The sequence below is a fragment of the Taudactylus pleione genome, unplaced genomic scaffold, assembly GCF_031769625.1.
Source record: "Taudactylus pleione unplaced genomic scaffold, aTauple2 ptg000629l, whole genome shotgun sequence".
NCBI classification, from domain to species: Eukaryota; Metazoa; Chordata; class Amphibia; order Anura; family Myobatrachidae; genus Taudactylus; species Taudactylus pleione.
This window is the reverse complement of record NW_028285031.1, coordinates 1,522,076-1,542,259: the sequence shown is the minus strand read 5'-3', so window position 1 is coordinate 1,542,259 and position 20,184 is coordinate 1,522,076. Positions and strand designations below refer to the sequence as shown.

At 46.4% G+C, this 20,184-nt stretch overlaps 1 protein-coding gene across 3 annotated transcripts in view; it reads left to right on the top strand.

Annotated features, from left to right (window-relative positions):
- LOC148479214 (leukotriene C4 synthase-like) overlaps positions 1-20,184 on the top strand; it is a 98,795-nt gene that overhangs the window by 42,756 nt on the left and 35,855 nt on the right. The gene's annotated exons all lie outside the window — the stretch shown is intronic.

Here is a 20,184-nt window from a genome sequence, read left to right as displayed (position 1 = left end):
ATAGATATCTATGATAGATATTTAGTGAAGCTATCTTTTATAGACAAAACTTTACAAATCGTCCAAGTTGGCCTGCATCCATGGACGACCATAGATATCGTGATCGTTCATGCGGGAACGCACATCGTTGGTCGTTGTGAGGTTTGTAACTGCAAAAGCGAACGATATGAACAATGGCGATATGAACGGTATCGTTAGCATTCAAGTCGCTCATAAAAGTCGTACCAGGCGTATTCACCGTTGTACAAATGCCAACGTATTAATTTCTGATGCAATCAGGAGCAAAGCAGCGCCTTAGTAGATCCTGCGAGTAGTTAGGTCTCACAGATACATTCAAAAAATAGGTTATAGGAGTAAAAAAAAGAAAAAGGGTAGCCTGGCAGAATTCAGTAGTCTGGCAGAAATCGATTTTTGGGAAAGGGCCGCACAATCAAAAGTTGATTTTTCTTTTCGGCAACAGTTGCACAGGCCAGTTATGTGCCTTGTACGAGAACGCTGCAGGTTTTCCCACGATGCGGGTCATCTATAAGCAGTATTTAGCAGAGCTGGCCCTGGGTAGTACTCTGGCCCCAGGAATGGTAGCGTGATGGAGTTATGCAGCAGCACGCAGAAATAGATCATAGGGGTAAAAGGTATGCCGGCAGAAATCAATGTTCAGGAAAGGGCCACACAAATAGAAGTTTAATTTGGCAGGGTCTTAGTTGGGTTAACTGCCTCAAATGAGAATGCGGCAGGTTTAAGTACTTTTTCCCGGTACCTATTAGCAGTACTTGGCAGAGTTGGCCCCAGGCAGTGCTTTGGCACATATGAGTACCAGTGTGATTAAGCCATGCGGTGTTGTGTGACTAGGGTTTAGTACACACGGAGAGTAGAGGTTAACAAACCTAATAGTGGGGATATCAGCGTGCTACAGTCGGTTAAACAGTGCCGTAAGTGCAACCGGGAACAGTTGGGTATGCTGGGTGTCTAATCCACCCAGGGTCAGGGGAGCATACACCCTGGTGAGCATTAGCAATATGCTCCACAGTATCACTGGTAATGGTATAGTGCAAGGAGGAGACAGTGGTACTCTGTATGACTGCAGTATAGCAGAGAGTCTTGGGTGCACGTCCATGCAGAGCGGACACTGCCTGGGCAATAGGCAGAAAAACGCACAGGTTGAAGTCAGGACTCCGAAGGAGAGGGTCCTAGAGGCCACGGGCTCTTCATTAAGGGATAGACACAGGGCAGAGAGGTCCTCATCTGAAACTTGGCAAGTAGTTAGCGTAATGTTGGTAGGAGGGCTGAGCCTGTCAGTCTCCAGCCAATAGAGTTGCTGGGAAAGAAGGAAACAGAGAAAGGAGTTAGGGCAGCTAGGAGAGGGCAGGGTAAGGAAGCCCTACATATGGTAGCTTGGGACAAGAGGGGCGTAGGCAGCAGGGTAAAAGGGCAATTGACAGACCAGGAGAAAGGGAAGCAGGTAATGGCTTTAGCCAGCGAACTGCGCCCAGTGGGCAATGGGCAATAGCAGGGCATCGGGCAGCTGGAGGTCTCGCAGTTACAGACCTTATGTCAGACCCGTAGTTAACAGTACGGAATGTCGGGCACTCCTTCATTTACTGAGCAGCAACAAAAGCCAATTTATTTGTCCGTGCTTTCCATAGCCGGGTTACAAGGTATGACAGGCAATGCAGGCACCATCAGCTGATGCAGGACACGTCACACAGCAGGGCAACGCTGTCATTGGTTATCTTTATAGACATTGCCTATTGGCTGCCAAGCAGGAAGTCAGTGGGACAGCTGGAGCCGCGGTGTTTGTGCGAGGCTGTGAGCAGGATCTAGCAACTTCCGGCACATGGTGTGGTCGGTATGTACGGGGCTGCCGGTCGAGGTCCGGAAGGTATTCTTGTGCATGGATTAAAGACCGCTGGAATGTGGTTTCATATCATACACCAGGTTGGCATGGTATAGCGCATGGCGTAGGGTTGGAGAGAGCCAGAGGGAAGGCGAGCGCAGCAGTCACAAAGCTGGTTACCATGGCTGGGGGCGAGGTCATACTGAACGGGGACATAGTTAACAATAGAGAGGGCAGGTGCACGAGGGTCGGCATTGACCTATTTAACAATGCATTTCAGGAAGCGCTTAAGGCGGTCATGTGGCAGCAGTTGCAGGGTGGGGGCTTTGGTTGTGAGGCTGGCCGCAGAACCTCATGTGGTGGAAAAAGCAGTGGGCAAGGCATAGGTAAGGGGAGAGCCAGCCGAGGTTTGCAGATTTACCCTCGGCGAACGGCTGCATGCTTGGTTCCAGCTTGGGACGGTTGGGCCGCTGGGGTGGTGTGCCAGGCGAGCGTGATATGCGCCACAGAGGCAGGCTCCAAAATCGGGCGTAGCCTGAATGTCTAATGGGTAGGCGGGGCATGCCCGGGCTAATAGAATCAGTAAAGTTAAGGGAGCCTTGCCCACAGGGGCGGGCTCCCAAATCGGGCGTAGCCTGGACGCCTACTGGGTAGACGGGGCACGCCCCGGCTAATATAATCCGGTAAAGTTAAGGGAGCTTTGCCCGCAGCTTAATTTGGTGCCCTGTAACATATGCTAATGAGGTTGGAAAATAAAGGCTGTGGCCAGATTTGTATCCTAGAACTTTGTTTCCGAGTCTACTTTATGGATTAAAGCTGGGTAGCGGGATGCAGACAGGTTGGGCTCCCCCCCTTACGGGGGGAGCCAAGGCACCGCAAAGATGGTGTCTCAGCGCATGAAGGGGGAGGGGCGCTTGGCGGCCCAGTGACCAGAAAAGCAGGGGGGACGGGCAGGGAGGTCCGTCTGCCCTGGTTCACACCTAAGGCAGCAGGGTAGCCACTAGGGGCACATGAAGAGGCAGGGGCAGCCCACAGGTATAATAGAGGAGGAGGGAGGGGGCCGGAGCAGTTCGTGGGACAGCAGCACAGGAAGCATTTCCCTCCCACCCACCCCGTAAGTTAGCAAGTAATTGTGTATGCAAAAAAAAAGAAGAAAAGGAAAATAAAAGGAAAGGGGGGTTACGGTTGCAGTGGGTCTATGGATCACTCGTTTGTTTTCTGTTGTAGAGATTATCATGCTGTCGGTGTTGGAGTGTTTTGCAGTGTCATGTATGTGATATGTTGTTATCTCGTTAGCTTGTATTTTGTCACAGTCAGCTGGCAGCGGAAAAAGAAGTGGGCAAGGCAAAGGTAAGGGGGGAGCCTTCCGAGGTTTGCAGATTCACCCTCGGCGCATGGCCGCACGCTCGGTTCCAGCTTGGGACGGTTGGGCCGCTGGGGCGGCATGCCAGGTGAGCGTGATATGCGCCACAGGGGCAGGCTCCAAAATCCGGCGTAGCCTGGACGCCTACTGGGTAGACGGGGCACGCTCCAGCTAATATAATCCGGTAAAGTTAAGGGAGCCTTGCCCGCAGCTTATTTTGGTGCCCTGCAACGTATGTTAATGAGGTTGGAAAATAAAGGCTGTGGCCAGATTTGTATCCCAGGACCTAGTCTCCGAGTCTACTTTATGGGTTAAAGCTGGGTAGCGGGACGCAGGCAGGTCGGCTTCTCCCCCTTAAGGCATGTGCCTGCAGAGTCGCAGGTGTATGCCCTAGTACTGAGCGCAGATGGATGTGTCCTTTCCTGTGTAGCCTGGTGAGAGTAAACTCCATAATTGTGTCTGCAGTCACATCCAAAAGCAAAGGCACGAGTTACATTAAAATTCCTCTCTTGTGGTGTAATCTCCATCTATGCTGCAGTCACAGTTGCGGATGCATCTACAGCTTGTGTGTTTTTTTTGTTTTTTTTTAGTATATCCACACAGGCAACACTGATTAGGGCTTCCCCTAAATATAGATGTAGATGTTAGTCTGGGGTGTCATCGGTTTCCTATAGTTCAGATGATTATACTGAGATAGTTATGGGGAAAATGTATCTGGTTACTATGATAGAGTGGATCTTTGGATGTGCTTAATATTTTTTGAGTGTGTCTTGTACCCACCTCTCCTTGTCATTTATGAGACTTCATGACATACGAGTAGGGGCTTAAGTTGGGTACACGCTGGAGCGATGTGTCCCCCGACGATATGGCAGCCGACATATCGTATCCACGGTACACATCGGCATGATGTAATAGAGGAATGATCCTTCTTTCCATCCTTCATTGCCTTGGATGACACCACATGAGATATCATCCGGTTACGCGTAGATTGGCCACACACACTGAGCACTCCTTCCAATATATCATTTCGGTTTGGCCAGAAACGGCATGTCAGGCCGATATCGCTCCAGTGTGTACCCAGCTTTAGATCTTGTGTTATGAGTAAGAAATGCACCTACACACTAACAAATCAATTAATGTATATATGTATATGCAGATGGTAACTCCGAAGAGTAAATATATGTTTATAATACTATAAAAGCATGAAATGTATTTATTATTATTATTATCCTTTATTTATATGGCGCCACAAGTGTTCCGCAGAGCCTTACATAGTACATAACACTAGCAAGTGAACAAGAAAGAAGTAACTTACAGTACATTACAGTGCAGGACAAGGACACATTGCTCAATAGCGATTAAAGCACTCACAATAAGCAGCAGGGAGTTGGCAGTCAAGGTTAGGTGCCCTTATGGGGATAAGGAGTAGAAGAAAATGTATAGAGAAGCATATGAGGGAAGAGGTCCCTGCTCGAGAGAGCTTACATTCTAAAGGAGAGGGGCAGACAGACAGGCATGACACAGAAGGGGAAGATAGGGAGGAAAACGCATGAAGTGGGTTAGGATGAGAGCTGGAAGGCCTTGATAAAGTAGAGAGGTGGAGAAGATTTGTAGAGGAGTGGAGAGTCTGACAGGGAGAGGGAGAGCATTCCAAAGTTATGGAACAGCAGGGGCAAAATCTTGGATGCGGGAGTGGGAGGAAGTAATCAGTTGGCAAGAGAAGGTCAGAAATGTATATAGGAGAGGATTTGGTGAGGGCTTTGTAGGCGAGTGTAAGAACCTGGAATTGGCATCTGAAGGGGAAGGGGAGCCAGTGTAGGGCTTGAAGGAGAGGGGAAGCAGATGTAGAACGTCTGGAGAAGAAGATGAGCTGAGCAGCAGCATTGAGAACTGACTGTAGTGGAGAGAGGTGAGAGACTGGGAGGCCAGCTAGGAGAAGGTTACAGTAGTCCAATCTGGAGATGACCAGCAAGTGGATGAGGGGTTTTAGTGGCATCCTGGATGCGGAAGGGTCTAATCCTGGAGATATTTTTTAGGTGAAAACGGCAGGACTGCAAGAGGTGCTGAATGTGTGGTTTAAAGGAGAGGGAGGAGTCTAGGATATGAAAGAATGAAATTGTGGGAAGTGAGGTAGTGGAAGAGGGTGGGAAGATGATCAGCTCAGTCTTAGACATGTTAAGTTTAAGAAAGCGCTGGGACATCCATGAAGAGACAGCAGAGAGACAGCTGGAGATACGGGTGAGGAGCGAGGGGGAGAGCTCAGGGGTGGAAAGGTAAATTTGAGTATCATCAGCATAGAGATGATATTAGAGGTCAAAGGAGTTTATGAGATCACCTAAGGAGGACGTATATAGGGAGAAAAGGAGAGGTCCAAGAAGAGAGCCTTGGGGAACTCCTACTGATAGTGGAAATGGGGGGGAAGAGGAATCATGAGAGGAGACAGAGAAGGAACGATCAGAGAGGTAGGAGGACAGCCAGGAGAAGGCAGTGCCATGTAAACCAAGAGAGTGAAGGATTTGCAGGAGGAGAGGGTGATCTACAGTGTTAAATGCAGCAGAGAGGTCAAGGAGAATGAGCAGAGAGTAGTGGCCCTTGGATTTGGCAGCATGGAGGTCATTGCTGACTTTCGTGAGGGTAGTTTCAGTGGAGTGGAGAGAACAGAAGCCAGATTGAAATGAGTCAAGGACGGAGTAGGAGGAAAGATAGGTGGTAAGGTGGTTGTAAACAATACACTCAATGAGTTTGGAAACAAAAGGGAGAAGAAAGATGGGTCGGTAGTTGGAGAGTATGTTAGGATCAGGGGTAGGTTTTTTTAAGAATGGGGAGACAAGGGCGTGTTTAAATCCAGAAGGGACAGTGGCAGATGATAGGGAGAGATTAAGGAGGTGAACAAGATGGGAACAGGCAGAAGGAGAGAGGTAGGAGAGGAGACAGGAAGGGATTGGGTCAAGAGGGGAGGTGGAAGGAGGGGAGGACCGGATGAGGGCCATGACTTCCTCTCCAGAAACAGGGGAGAAGGATGTCAGAGTTGGTGAGGCAGAAGGGGAGGAGTGGTCAGGGAAAGGAGGGGCAGGAGTGCTGAGGATCTGATGGCATATGATGTCCTCACGTAAGGAGTCAATTTTAGATGTAAAGTAGGTGGCAAAGTCCAGGGCAGAGAGCAAGGAGGGCAGGCGAGGAGGGGAAGGACAGAGGAGGGAGTTGAAAGTGGCAAAATGACGCTGGGGGTTTGAGGACTGGGAGGAGATGAGGTTCTTGAAATATGTTTGTTTGGAGAGGGACAGGGCAGCACTGTAGGATGAGAGAATACATTTGAAATGGAGGAAGTCAGCCTTAGAGCGTGAGTTTCTCCACTGACGCTCGACAATTCTTGAAAACTTTTGCAGGTATCTTGTGCATTTGGAATGCCAGGGTTGTGATGTGGATCTGCGAGGGTGAGTAGTTATTGCCGAAGCAACAGAGTCAAGAGCAGAAGTAAGGGAGTAATTGTACAGGGAAGTGGCTTGTTCAGGACAGGAGAGAGAAAGGATAGGGGAGAGAAGAGAGTCCATCAGGGAGAAAAAGCAACAGAGTCAATAGCCACAATGTTAGACTTAATAATGGTAGCCTTAGGAGGTAAAGGGGGGGAAGGAGAGAGGGATAGGTTAAAGGAGAGAAGGTGATGGTCAGAGAGTGGGGATGGGGAATTGGATTAATCAGATATATCACAATGGTGAGTAAAGACCAGGTCAAGTGAGTGCCCACTCACATGGGAGGGTGATGAGGTCCATTGGGCGAGACCAAATGAAGAGGTGAGGGTAAGGAGTTTAGCGGCAGAGGATTCTGTGGGAATGTCAATAGGAATATTAAAGTCACCTAGGATAATGGAGGGAAGATCTGGGGAGAGAAAGTGAGGGAGCCAGGAAGCGAAGTTGTTAAGGAATTTGGAGGGAGAGCAGGGGGATGGTAAATGACAGCTACTGCGGTTTACTGGTTGGAAGAGGCGAATAGCATGAACCTCAAATGTGGGGAATGTAAGGGATGGATCAGAGGGTATTAGCTGGTAGGAATAACTGGTGGATAGAAGGACCCCAACACCACCACCATGGCGACCCCCAGGCCGGGGGGTGTGGGAGAAGGTGAGGCCCCCAGAGGATAGAGCAGCAGGAGAACTGGTGTCAGAGGGTGAGATCCAGGTTTCAGTAATGGCCAGGAGGTACAGGGAGTTGGAAATGAAAAGGTCATGGGTGGGGACCAGTTTATTACAGACTGACCTGGCATTCCAGAGGGCACAGGATAGAGACATAGCGTTTGTAGGGGAGATTTGAATAAGATTATCCGGGTTGCTGTAACGTGGAGGTGAGATGAATTTGGGGGACCGATATGAATAGAGTTTAGTGATGATGCCGGCACCTGAGCTAGAAAGGGAACCTATAGGAGGTGGGCAGGGAGGGAGATGTAGATGACAGTAGAGTGAAGTGACAGGGAGAGGAGTGTAGGAGGAGGGATTAGTGGTGGGGTAGCAGGACAAAGGGGGGGTAGAACAGGAAGAAAGTGGAGTAATGGGAGAGAAGGGAAGAGTAGGCAGACAGAGGGGGGGGGAGAAGGGGAGGAGGAGGTGGAAGAGATAAGGGGGAAAGGATAAAGGTGGAAGCAGGGGGCAGAACAGAGGATTAGGTAGAGACTAATTGAAGGAGAGAGTTGAAGATAACCTTGTCATGGTGTTTATAAGTAAACAAGAGGAATGAAATTTGGAAATGTAAATGAAATATGAATGCAAGAGATTTGTAGAAATGGCCGGGTTTTTTCTTTTTTTAGAACGGCCTCCTGGCCGCTCGCATAGATGTGGGCGACCACCCACAGCTGTAGCGAGCGGCCAGGAAGATGGTCGCGATGGTCAAGACCATCGCGACCATCGGGCTTGCGACGAGACCCTTGTGGTAGGGTCTCGTTGCCGCAAGCCCCAGAGAGATTTTGGCTCAAACAGAGCCGAAATCTCTCCCACTGACATCACTCGTGATGTCAGTGGGGCCGGCCCCAAACGGAGGCGTTCACATGGGAACGCCTCAGTTTGGGCAGCCACTCCTCCCACCCGCCCACCAAAGGGGGCGTGCTGTCACTCAACATCGACAGCACGCCCCCTTTGGTACGAGACCCGGAGAGACGGATTGCCCGTCGCTATCCGGGTCTCGCGCATGCGCACGACGGAGCTGGCTCCGTCGTGCGCATGCACTCTGGGCCACCATCAACCCTGTTGCGAGCGCTTAGCGCTTTCGACCGGGTCTGAATCAGGCCCAGTGTTTCCAAGTGGAAAGATGTAAACTGACATGGGGACAAGTACGATAAGCATTGAGATGTATGAATCAGGCCAGCGGTATTAACAGCAATAGAAGTGTTGTGTTCTTGGCATGATCGCGCAGGGAATCCAGTTGTAACAGTCCTGAATCTTTAGGCCGTTGATGTTTGTTGTTTGATGGAACTTAGAATTTCCTCTTTCTGTTGACGTATGAGTAAATTGTCCAGTATGCTCTAAATGTGTTTCCATATATTAATGTGACACAACCCTTTCTGGATCCTAACATAAACACTTCTCCAATCACCACAATGATTCCTTTACACAGGGGAACATATTATTCTGAACAAATTTGACATGATAAATTTGTCAATTATGCTGCCAACCATGATGGAATAATATTTTTGTACTATTATCCAGGGTACCACTGGTACTTCTGAAAACATCTTAAGGTACTTAAATGGGATACATTCAGAATCCTGACAGCGGGGATTCCGGCGTTCAGAATGCCGACACCGGAATTCTGACACTTATCAGAATACCGGCGCCGGCATCATGAGCGACGGGATCCCAAAGGTAAGTAGCAGGGTTAGGGGGAGGGTAAGGGTTAGGCACTAGGGGGAGGCTTAGGATTCTGACAGGTGTCGGGATTCCGGTGCTGACATTCTAAGCGCCAGCTGCTCGACTGTCAGGATTTTGACCAGATCCCCCACTTATTATATTTATGTTAGTTATTCATGATTGTCTGAGATATTTTAGTAAAAGTCAATAAAAGCTATATTTTAATATATACACAAACCATTTATAATAAAAGAGAGTGCCCCAAAATAAGATATACTTGTCTCTTTCTTTAAAAGGTTATTTTGTGTTATGAGTCTGGTCCATGAATTGCATCAAAAAACGTCTCCTTACTCAAACAGCCATCAGGAGAATGTTAACTGAGTTTGAGTCACTTATTGACCTTCAGGTTTGAGTGGCTGAATCCTGTTCTTCTTGTAAAGACAGTTCCCTTGCGTTGACAAGCTCTTTCCCTTATTTTGTGGGAGATAGAAAAATTTAATTCTTGCGACCAACTTAGGGAATGTCAAGAATTAGGGTCTTAGTATTTCTGACAAGCTCAGACTCTCCTTCATTGCTGTATCCAGGACTATCCAGAAATATTCCATTTCAATTACCTGATGCACCTGAGCAGCTCAGCTATATGCTCACCTGGTCAGCTAGACCAATGGCTACTCACCACCTCCTATTTAAACCAGATCCTGTGAGCATCCCATGGCCTGAACAACATGTTCCTTCCCAGGATAGTTACCCCAAGATGTCAGGATTGGACCCGCCGGGTTGCCGCTGTCGGTATTTGATCCGACAGCTAAACAGCCGCCGGCATTACATACCGATTCCCCTGTGATTGTGTTCCCTGTGACTCTATCTGCTACTTTGTGGATTCTCACTATTTACTATTTACCATCCGCTGCTGTGTTCAGGTGCCTGTCAGTGCCACAGCTCCAACGCTGCATACAGACCTGCTTTTCATCTCCCGCTGTGTTACGTTACCTGACAGCACCGTAGCCCCCACGTTGCATACAGACCTGCTTTTCATCTCCCGCTGTGTTACGTTACCTGACAGCGCCGTAGCCCCCACGTTGCATACAGAACTGCTTTTCATCTCCCGCTGTATTACGTTACCTGACAGCACCGTAGCCCCCACGTTGCATACAGACCTGCTCCAGCCACTTTGTCTCAGCCAGCAAGTATACTGCCTTCCATCTGCTGCTGTGTATCGTCACCTATCAGCGCGGCAGCTTTCACACTGCTTACCAAGTTACTACTCCTCAGTGCAGAGCCGGCGACTACAGCCGCGGCCTTCATTCCATCATACCGCTGGGACAATGCATGCAAGTTACCTATTCTGTTTAACTCTGTGCTTGGTGGTTGTCCATGTTATTGGGTTATACTATTGTGCTGACCCTGTATTGGTTTCCCTGCACTGTGTGTTATTGTCTTGGGCTGGTACAGAGAAGTGTGCTGGTTCCAGGGCTAAGGTTCAGTGTGCAGTATACGGTGTGTTCACTGAGGTGTCCAGTAAGCTGTATTACTTATCCTGACCCTCAGTTTCTGAGTTCCTCACTGGTTCCAGTTCCAGGTCTTGTATCAGAGCAGTACCAGCGTTATAGCTTCCTTAGGTGTACGCTGACTACATTAGACTCTGATTCCTGGCCTGAATTCTGAGTTCCAATCTACCAGTACTATATTGTTCCAGAGGTCACCTTTGTTACAGGAGTGTATCCCTGGTCTTGCTGGCTTTCACAGGTCACTAGGCGAGGGGTCTCCCAGTGTGCCTGGTCTCTTCACTCCAGTTCAGTATCCATGCATATCACAAGACTGTGGGGCCTATTCATCACCACTTATTATTCACAAAAGCATTTTAACATTTTCACATACTTTTGTGAAAAGTAAGTGTCGGGGCTATTCATCAAGTTCCGAAAAAGCATTGTTTTCGGAACTTGATGATGTTACTGAACGCCACTTTCCGCCCCCAATAACCTTCACAGGCTGCTGTTTAAATGGCAGCCTATGGAGATTTAAGAGGCAGCCACAGCACAGGGATCTATTCAGTTCCCTTCCTGCTGTGTCTGTGTCTGCACTGGCACTGCAGACATGTGGCCCGGCTCACCGAAAGAAGACAGGTGAGCTGGGCTAAGAAGAAGGAGGGGGGGCGGACACCCGCGGTGGGGGCGGGCTTTGTACACCCGCGGGGGGGGGGGGCAGTGAAGTCCGCAGCCTGTCATCAAGCATGCACAGCTTGAAGGCAGGCAGTGAAAAGTTTCTCACTTTCGAAAAACTGCTTTGTAGACACTGCCGTTTTTCGGGGGTGATAGTAAAGAACAGGAGGCATGATGAATGTCTGCTTAACTGTGTTTGAACTCGTAGCGAGTTCAAACCATAATTATCACGTGATAATTATGTTTTGACACCATGTGGTTTTTACACCATCACTAGTGTACCTATACTCCTGTTACACCCATGCACAAGAGTTACATTAAGCCTCCTTGTTTCATCTACACCTCTATTCAGTATAAGGGTCCCGAACCGGATCTAGAGAATACCTGTCCTATACCATTTCAGAGAATTGGAGTAAGTCCTGAAAATTCTCATCTTTACAGGTACATCTGTAGCTTTATGAGTGCCCTCATGATGGCTAAACATTTATATTGTTCAGCGGTGGTGTAGGATATCTCCCATCCCAATAGTTTACTGGATATGTTGGTTATACTCTGCTTATCATCATTGTTCCTTACTTGACTAAGACCGATCCCCAGCCTGCAAAAGAAGACATATATCTGGATAAGGAACGGTTTTCTTCTAGTGCCCTGGTTAGAGCCACATCTAGTTGTCTGAAACAGAAAATATAACACAAAACCCTAAATGGCATTCTTTATGTAACAAATATGTAAATATTCGTAACAACAGCTGTATTACTGGAGGCTATTCACCTCTCTGAAAGCCTCTTCACACTGTGGAGTTTATTCTAGGGCTTGGGCAAATCTCTTGTTTGTCAATTCTGTTAACAAGTTTGTGGTTTTCCTGTAGTGGGGCATGAAACTCCCATAATACCCACCCAGAGAGGCTCACAACTGTCATTTGATGGTGGGTAATTCAGGATTGCCTCTTCCCTTGTGCATTCAGGCTGAGCCTTCCTACTTCTGAAGTACACAAGTATTGCACAATCTGACATTTGTTAGGTCTGGGGGTCTAGCTCGATGAATGCGGCCAAAGATTATGATGACGTGCTTCAGATGGTCCTCCCAGTAGCTATTGAAGGTGGCAGTGTCTTCTAAGCAGGCCATGGAGAGCTCCAGCCATCTGACTGGCATCGCTGATGTTTTCTCAACATCAGGTGCTGCCATGAATGATGCTGCATCTCGCCCACACTGTCAATGGCAAAAACACATGCCATCGGCCATGGATCAGCAGTGGTTTCACAACCATCGTTGGTCAATGGCCATCCCTAGTTGGTAGGTTGCCAGGTCACATTGCAAAGGGCTTAACAATAAATTAACTAACCTCAATTTGAGTGATGAAGGCTGACTACTCTTGTGTACCATTTTGAGATGCATCTGTCAGTACTCTTTAGTTAAGTCCAGCATGGGCACATGCTGATCATGGGTTCATGGAGCTAGCTAATGGAACATGGAATAAGCACCCGTCTCTATTATTTCACCTGTAATCTGTACAAATTGATTGGTCTTGTCCATTTTTGGGACTGAGTTTTGCATTTGCAACCACGTTAGGTCTGAGTTATAATACCCAGGAAGATGAACGGAAACCCTTGCATCTGGACATATCGTATAACACCAAAAGGGAGATAACTAAACAAATTTTACATAGAAATTGAAACATCCTAGAAAATTACTGTACTTATGGGAAGTTATTTTTTAATAAACCCAGAATGTATTGTAAAAGAGCTAAAAGAGGATAAACCATTATGTAGTTAAAACTGATTTTAAAGTTTGTTAAAAAGAAACTGCACAGACACTGGCAGTGGTGTATTGCCATGTTTGTCATGCTATCGTGTTGCAGGGGTGGGCAATAAGTGACCCTCCAGCTGTTGTTGAACTACAAATCCCAGCATGCTTTGCAACAGTTTCAGCATGGCCAAATAATAAAACTGTGGCAGGGCATGCTGGGATGTGTAGTTCTACAACAGCTGGGGGGGCCACTTATTGCCTACCCCTAGTGTAGAGGCAGCTTACGTCTGGGAGTAAACCAGGAGGAGATCACCCAACAGGTCAATGAGGTGGCCCCCATCCGTCCTAGAGTCAAGGAGTACCAGAAAAGATATTTAAAAAAATGTGTGTGCAACCATCTTATGCAGGACCTATCCTTGAGGGAGAAAGAACACTTGTGATAGTTCTTGTGCTGTGTCAATGAACCAACAACACAATATAACTGTGTAAAAACAATGTCATAATTAAAAATAAAATGCACAAAAGAAAACAATTTATGTAAACCGTAATGATGCTTCAGAGATAAATTATTAAAATACACATAAACTATACAGCCAACTTTTACTAAAATCTTAAATAGTTCAGGCAGTTGTCTGTAATATTGTATGCCTCTGTATAGGAACTAGGTCAGTGGTTCTCAAACTCGGTCCTCAGGACCCCACACCGGTCACGTTTTCCAGGTCATCCAGCAGGTGCACAGGTGTATTCATTACTCACTGACACATTTTAAAAGATCCACAGGTGGAGCTAACTAATTCACTGTGAGGAGACTTGGAAAACATGCACTGTTTGGGGTCCTGAGGACCGAGTTTGAGAACCTGTAAACTAGAGTCACATTTGGGTAGATTGCCGTTAGGGAACCAACTATTAGTAGCGCTCAGTTCCTTTTAGAAGTCAGAATAAGCGGCCTATAAAAATGCACTGGTTGTGTTCAACGCTGAAGACCATGCACCGCATATGCAGTGTTTACATTCGGGGTCTTTCACCCAGGTGGTGAGAATATGTACAAATGAAAGCAGTGTTTACCATTTCTTCATTCATTGCATCACATCTTATCAGCACACTCTATAAAGTATGACTGTGAACTCCACAGCTGTGCTGCACATGCACTGGGTGTGAGGGTCCTTCTGTGGCCAAAATTTTTTAAATAGGTTATCAAAACAACAAGTTGAAAAGTAAACTTTCATTGATACAAAAAATTGGGATCACAGCTACAATTTGTTGTCACAAGAGAGGAATAATAATAATAATAATAATAATAACAAAACAATAATTTTTTTAAATTTTTTTTTAAAATGTGGTTTAAATTAGGGTGAATAAAAAATCAAAACACCAGATTTTTAACAACTGGGCTAGTATAACACACTAAAGCAACACTATAATTGTGAAATCATTTCACAGCAGTTGACCCAGTCCTTGCCAGATGAACACTTGTACACCAGGGGAAGGGCTGATACTAGCATCTGCATAAAGTCGCAGGCGCCACTACAGGAAAAGATACTAAAGTAAGTTAATCACAAAAGTCTGACCTAAAAGGAAGGAACTGGTCACAATGTGAAATCGGCACTGGCCACTGTTGTTCTATATGGGGGTTATGAATTGTATTACACAGCTGCTTATCCAACTCATGTTGGCACTAAGGGAAATTGCAGCTGCCTTTACTTTAAGTGACAATTTTACTTCCATTTTAAAATACACTATTTTGTACCTACATGCAGAAGCGCTTTGGGGCTGAGCTGGAAGTAAATCGGACATGTGTATATTTGCACATATGCCCCTGGTTTGCTACACGTCATCATCATTTTCCTTGTCCCTGCCGTATTCTAGGTAGTAAAAATACACCTTGTAACAGGCATATATATGCTGATGTCTGGGTTTGAATATATTTGTATGTACACATCCTTCCTCAGCTCTGCCCTAGGTGAGAAAGCTCCTTCAAGGTGGGGCCATATTGGTGTGTGCCCATTCAGGAGCGTCAAGAGCCGGGCCCGTGTAAAGGGGGGCGTGGCCCAATCGCAGGATGCGTGGCCTCGCCCCCTGAGGCTAAAAGAAAAGAAAAACATTTTTTTTGCAGCCCCGCTTAGCATGGCTGCGCGATGGGGACGGGGCCCTGTGAGCCCCTCACCCTAATCGCTCCCACACACAGTTATAGGAGACATGCTGCTGTGTGCTGAGCTGCAGTGGGAGACTGCTCGCCATTACTCACCTCAGCGCCGGCTTCCCTTGACCTCCCGGGGGGTCAGACGCCAGGTGCAACGACGAGTGACGCGCTGAGGATTATTATTGGGGTCTGCTAGGACATCCATGCCTAGCTCCATGATTTGGTTCCTGCAGTTACTATCATGGACGCAATCATAACAGTCTACATCACCTGATTAGCCCTTAATCCAATTGTTACATTGTTAGCTGTCAGCTGACACTGTCCTCAAATAGATCGCTACCTAAGGGTATTTAGCCGGGCTCTGGGCAACAGGAAGTTGCCTGAACAACTTCACTACTTTCAGTGTCTCTGTTGCAGTGTTCCAGGTTCCACGTTTCACTCTTTTAGTGAAGTACTCCAGTGACATTCACCAGTGTGTGTGTACTCAGTTTGTCATCCAAGTACTGACTCCTAGTGTCATTCTCCTGTACCAGTCCTGCGTCTGATCACCAGCGCGTGTACTCAGTACGTCATCCGAGTACTGACTCCTAGTGTCATTCTCCTGTACCAGTCCTGCGTCTGATCACCAGCGCGTGTACTCAGTACGTCATCCGAGTACTGACTCCTAGTGTCATTCTCCTGTACCAGTCCTGTGTCTGGATACTCAATGCGTACTTACATCATTTTGCGTCTGGATTCTCAGTGTATACATTATACCATCCTGTGTCTGAATCTTCAGTGCATAAATTCCATCATTTTACATCTGGATTCCAGCCATATATTACATAATCTCGCATCCGGATCTTCAGTGCACTTTGTACAGGGCTGTTTTCCTACTTTTGTCTCAGATTTCTCCTGTGCTTTCCCTGTGTTTGTGTTCTTCCGTTTCCAACTTGTACCAGATACCTGACCAAAGGGCCGCGACCTGCTTGCTGGGTGCAGCTTAAACCCAAATCCTAATTGGAAGGGTCACTGGTGAACACCTCCCAGTAAGTTAGACTCTGCACTTTTGGTCAGGTCTAGCCAACATCTGGTATCTGTGGATGAGGAAGACATATATCCAGGCCCCTCATCTCCAGTTCTTTCCCCATCCTAGCACCCCGACTTCTAATCCATCAGTAGAAGATCTTCTGAGCCCAAACGTGAAAGTTTATTCAGGCCCAATGGAATCCACGGGATCTCAGGGTGCAGGGGCATTACAAGATCTCGTATCCCCTCCTCTCATGGAGATACAGGAGGCAACACAACACCAGGTGGCTCAATATCTCCAGGAAATCTCCGGACAATTACTCTCTATACAGTTGACTCTGGCCACTTTACTTCCTACTCCCCCAGTATCTGCTCCTGTAAATCCTCCAGTGGCAGTTATTCAAAAATCTCGTCTGCAGTTGGCCTCTCCTGAGCGTTTTGATGGAAACCCCAGGCTTCATCAATCAGTGCGAGATACAGTTTGAGTGTCTGCCCCAGAATTTCCCCACATCAAGATCAAAGGTGGCGTACATCATCTCCTTACTTTCAGGAACCGCCTTGGACTGCGTTTCTCCATTATGGTAGTGGGCTAATCCTCTAGTATCAAATTATGAGGATTTTATCAGTTCTTTCAAGAGAAATTTCGATGAGTCTGGCTGGTCTGCTTCGGCCTCCTCAGATCTCCTTCAAGTTTGACAAGGGACACGTACTGTGGGCCAGTACGTGGTTCAATTTCAAACAATCACTTCCGAATTAAAATAAAGCTCTCAGGGCAGCATTCCTTCACGGATTGTCCGAGAAAATGAAGGATGAATTAACCTCTCGAGATGTTACTGAGTCCCTATCTGAAGTAATTTCTTTATGTATTAAGATTGACATGTGCCACAGAGAATGACAGGCTAGTAGAGGGCGTGAAGATAATTTCAAGGATCTGTTTATGCCAGTTGCACCTTCTTCCTCCCCTGTACTGTCCAAAAAAGAGCCTATGCAGGTCAACAGATCCCGTCTAACCTCAGCTGAGCGGACTCGCCGATAGCAGAACAAGCTTTGTCTCTACTGCGTTGCCCCGGATACATGCTTAAACTTAGGGTCTCTCGTTTCCCGAGAGAAGAGGACAAACTGGTTCCGGGAGCATCTGGTTGGGGGTGTTAAAAAAGCCTTCCCATTTATTGGGTAGTTTACTACCGCTGGTCATTCATTTCAAGACTCAAAACAGAAGTATTAAAGCCTCATTGGTCTCAGGATCTGCAGGAAATTCTATTTCTGAATCTTTAACACATGAACTGGGAATTCCGGTACAACCTCTCCCAAGCAAACTGACTTTCTGGGGTAGATGGCAGTATTATCACCGGAGATGTCATTTCTTCAGTCACTCTACTTGTTTCACTTTGGGTAGGATGTTTACATCAAGAGGAGATAGAATTCTTAGTCTCACCTAAAACTTCCCATGCTCTGGTGTTAGGTCTGCCTTGGCTTCAAACCCACAACCTTACTCTAGACTGGTCTACCATGCACGTACTTGCATGGGGATCTAACTGTTTTCACCGGTGTCTTCCTCAAATAGTTTCGGTACGGACCCAACAAGTCTCTACTGAATCTTCCACGGTGTTTCCAGCATCCGACAAATCTATTCCTAAACCGGACTCTCATCTCCAAAACCATACCAATATTTTTCTGACGTCTTTTGTGAACAAGCTGCAGATAAACTGCCTCCCCATCAACCCTGGGACTGTGGCATTGATCTAATCCCTGGAAAGATACCACCCCAAGGCTGCACATATTCTCTGTCGGTTCCGGAAACAGCTGCCATGTCCGAATATATCAAGGAAAATCTGGCCAAGGGAGTTATTAGATCATCTTCCTCTCCTACTGGAGCTGGATTCTTCTTTGTGGAGAAGAAAGACGGAAGTCTCAGACCTTGTATAGATTACTGTGGGCTGAACCAAATAACAGTGAAAAATAGATATCCTTTGCCACTCTTCTCTGAACTTTGTGATACAGTTTGTGGAGCATCCATTTTCACCAAATTAGCCCTTCATGGAGCCTACAATTTGATTCGCATTAGAATGGGAGATGAGTGGAAAACCGCTTTTAATACTCTTGATGGCCATTTCGAATACTTGGTGATGTCTTTTTGTCTGTGTAATGCACCAGCAGTGTTTCAGAGTTATGCACAAACTTTTTCGAGATGTCCTTTATGAATTTGTTGTAGTCTATCTGGACGACATTTTAATTTTCTCTAAGGATATACTGTCCCATTGCCTACATGTTAGGTTCTTTCTTGCCTTCGAGTCCACTAACTGTTCAGGAAAATCTCCAAATGTCTTTTTGAGAAGTCTTCTGTTCCATTTTTAGGTCACATCATATCTGGAGATTTTCTTCAAATGGATCCGAACAAGTTAAGTGCCATTCAAGACTGGCCCCAGCTGAATTCCTTGAAAGCCTTCCAATGGTATCTTGGTTTCTCCAATTATCAGAGGCTCATTTTTTATTTCTCTACCATTGTTGCCCCCATCACGGCTCTCACAAAAAAGGGAGCTAACCCGTCTTTTTGGCCTCCCGCAGCAGTGGCTGCCTTCCAAACTCTTAAAACAGCTTTCTCCATGGCTCCCATTCTTCATCATCCACAACCAGAGAAACCTTTTATTTTAGAAGTTGATGCCTCCTTGGTATGAGTAGGAGCAGTACTGTCCCAGGTGGCAGAAGATGGAAGCAATCATCCTTGTGGTTTTTCTCTCGCAAATTCTCCCTGGCTAAGAGGAATTATGCCATAGGGGACAAAGTATTGTTAGCTATGAATTTAGCTCTAGAAGAATGGAGACATTTTTTGGAAGGTGCCAAATTTCCAAACAGGATCATCACTAATCATAAAAAAACTTCTATATCTCAAGACAGCCCATCATTTAAATTCCAGGCAAGCTTGCTGGTCTCTTTTTTTTTTTCTCCAGATTTGATTTTAAGCTCCAATTTCATCCTGGTATTCAAAATAAAACAGCTGATGCTCTTTCCTGATCCTTTCTACCTCTGCAGGAAGAGGAAGACCAACCTCAAATTCACCCAATTCTGGATCTCCTTGTCTTTGCTCATACCCATCTTCTGACTCCACCGCCTGGCAAGATTTTTGTGTCGCCTCAGTTACGTAAGAGCTTATTAACCTGGGCTCATGCCTCCTTGTTTGCTGGCCACTCGGGCATCCTCAAGACCTTTACGTTTTTACAGCGCTCCTACTGGTGGCCCTCTATGAAGGAAAATGTCAGGAATTTTATTATCTCTTGCCAAGTGTGCTCAGCACAAATCCACTTGTAGAAAAATTGTAGGTCCTTTACGTCTTCTACCCATTCCTGATACTCCTTGGACCCATCTATCAATGGATTTTATTTCCAAGTTACCACCTTCTAAAGGACATAACACTATCTGGGTGGTAGTGGACTGATTTTCGAAGATGGCCCATTTTATTCCTTTAGGTGGACTTCCTTCTGTTCCACAATTGGCCAAAATTTTTATCCATGACATTAGTCTCCACGGACTACCAAAAGAGATAGTGTCTGATCGGGGTGTGCAATTTGTGGCCAAGTTCTGGAGGGCTTTTATGTTCTTCTTGTGGAATTAAACTAAAATTTTCATCGGCCTATCACCCGCAAACAAATGGCCAAACCAAAAGGGTGAATCAAGAATTGGAGACGTTTATTTGTGTCTTCATCTCAAGATGACTGGGTCGATTTGTTACCTTGGGCAGAGTTCGCCCATAATTTTAGGTATTATACCGCCTCAAATTCTACTCCATTTTTTTGCTGTATATGGTAAACATCCCTGCATTCCGGAGTTTTCAAGAATTACCTCCAATGGAAGTATATGCCTTCACAAATCTTATGGAATCATTTTCAGGAATATTGAAGAATATTCATTCCTCTTTAAAAAAGATTTCTAGTATCTACAAAAGTTTGCGGATCAGAAACGTCTTGCCATTCCTCTTCTGAGAATTGGAGATAGAGTATGGCTGTCAACCAAGAACATTTTGTTGAAGATCCCTAGCATGAAATTTGCTCCATGCTTCATCGGACCGTATCGCATTCTAAAGGTTATCAATCCGGTGGTGTATAA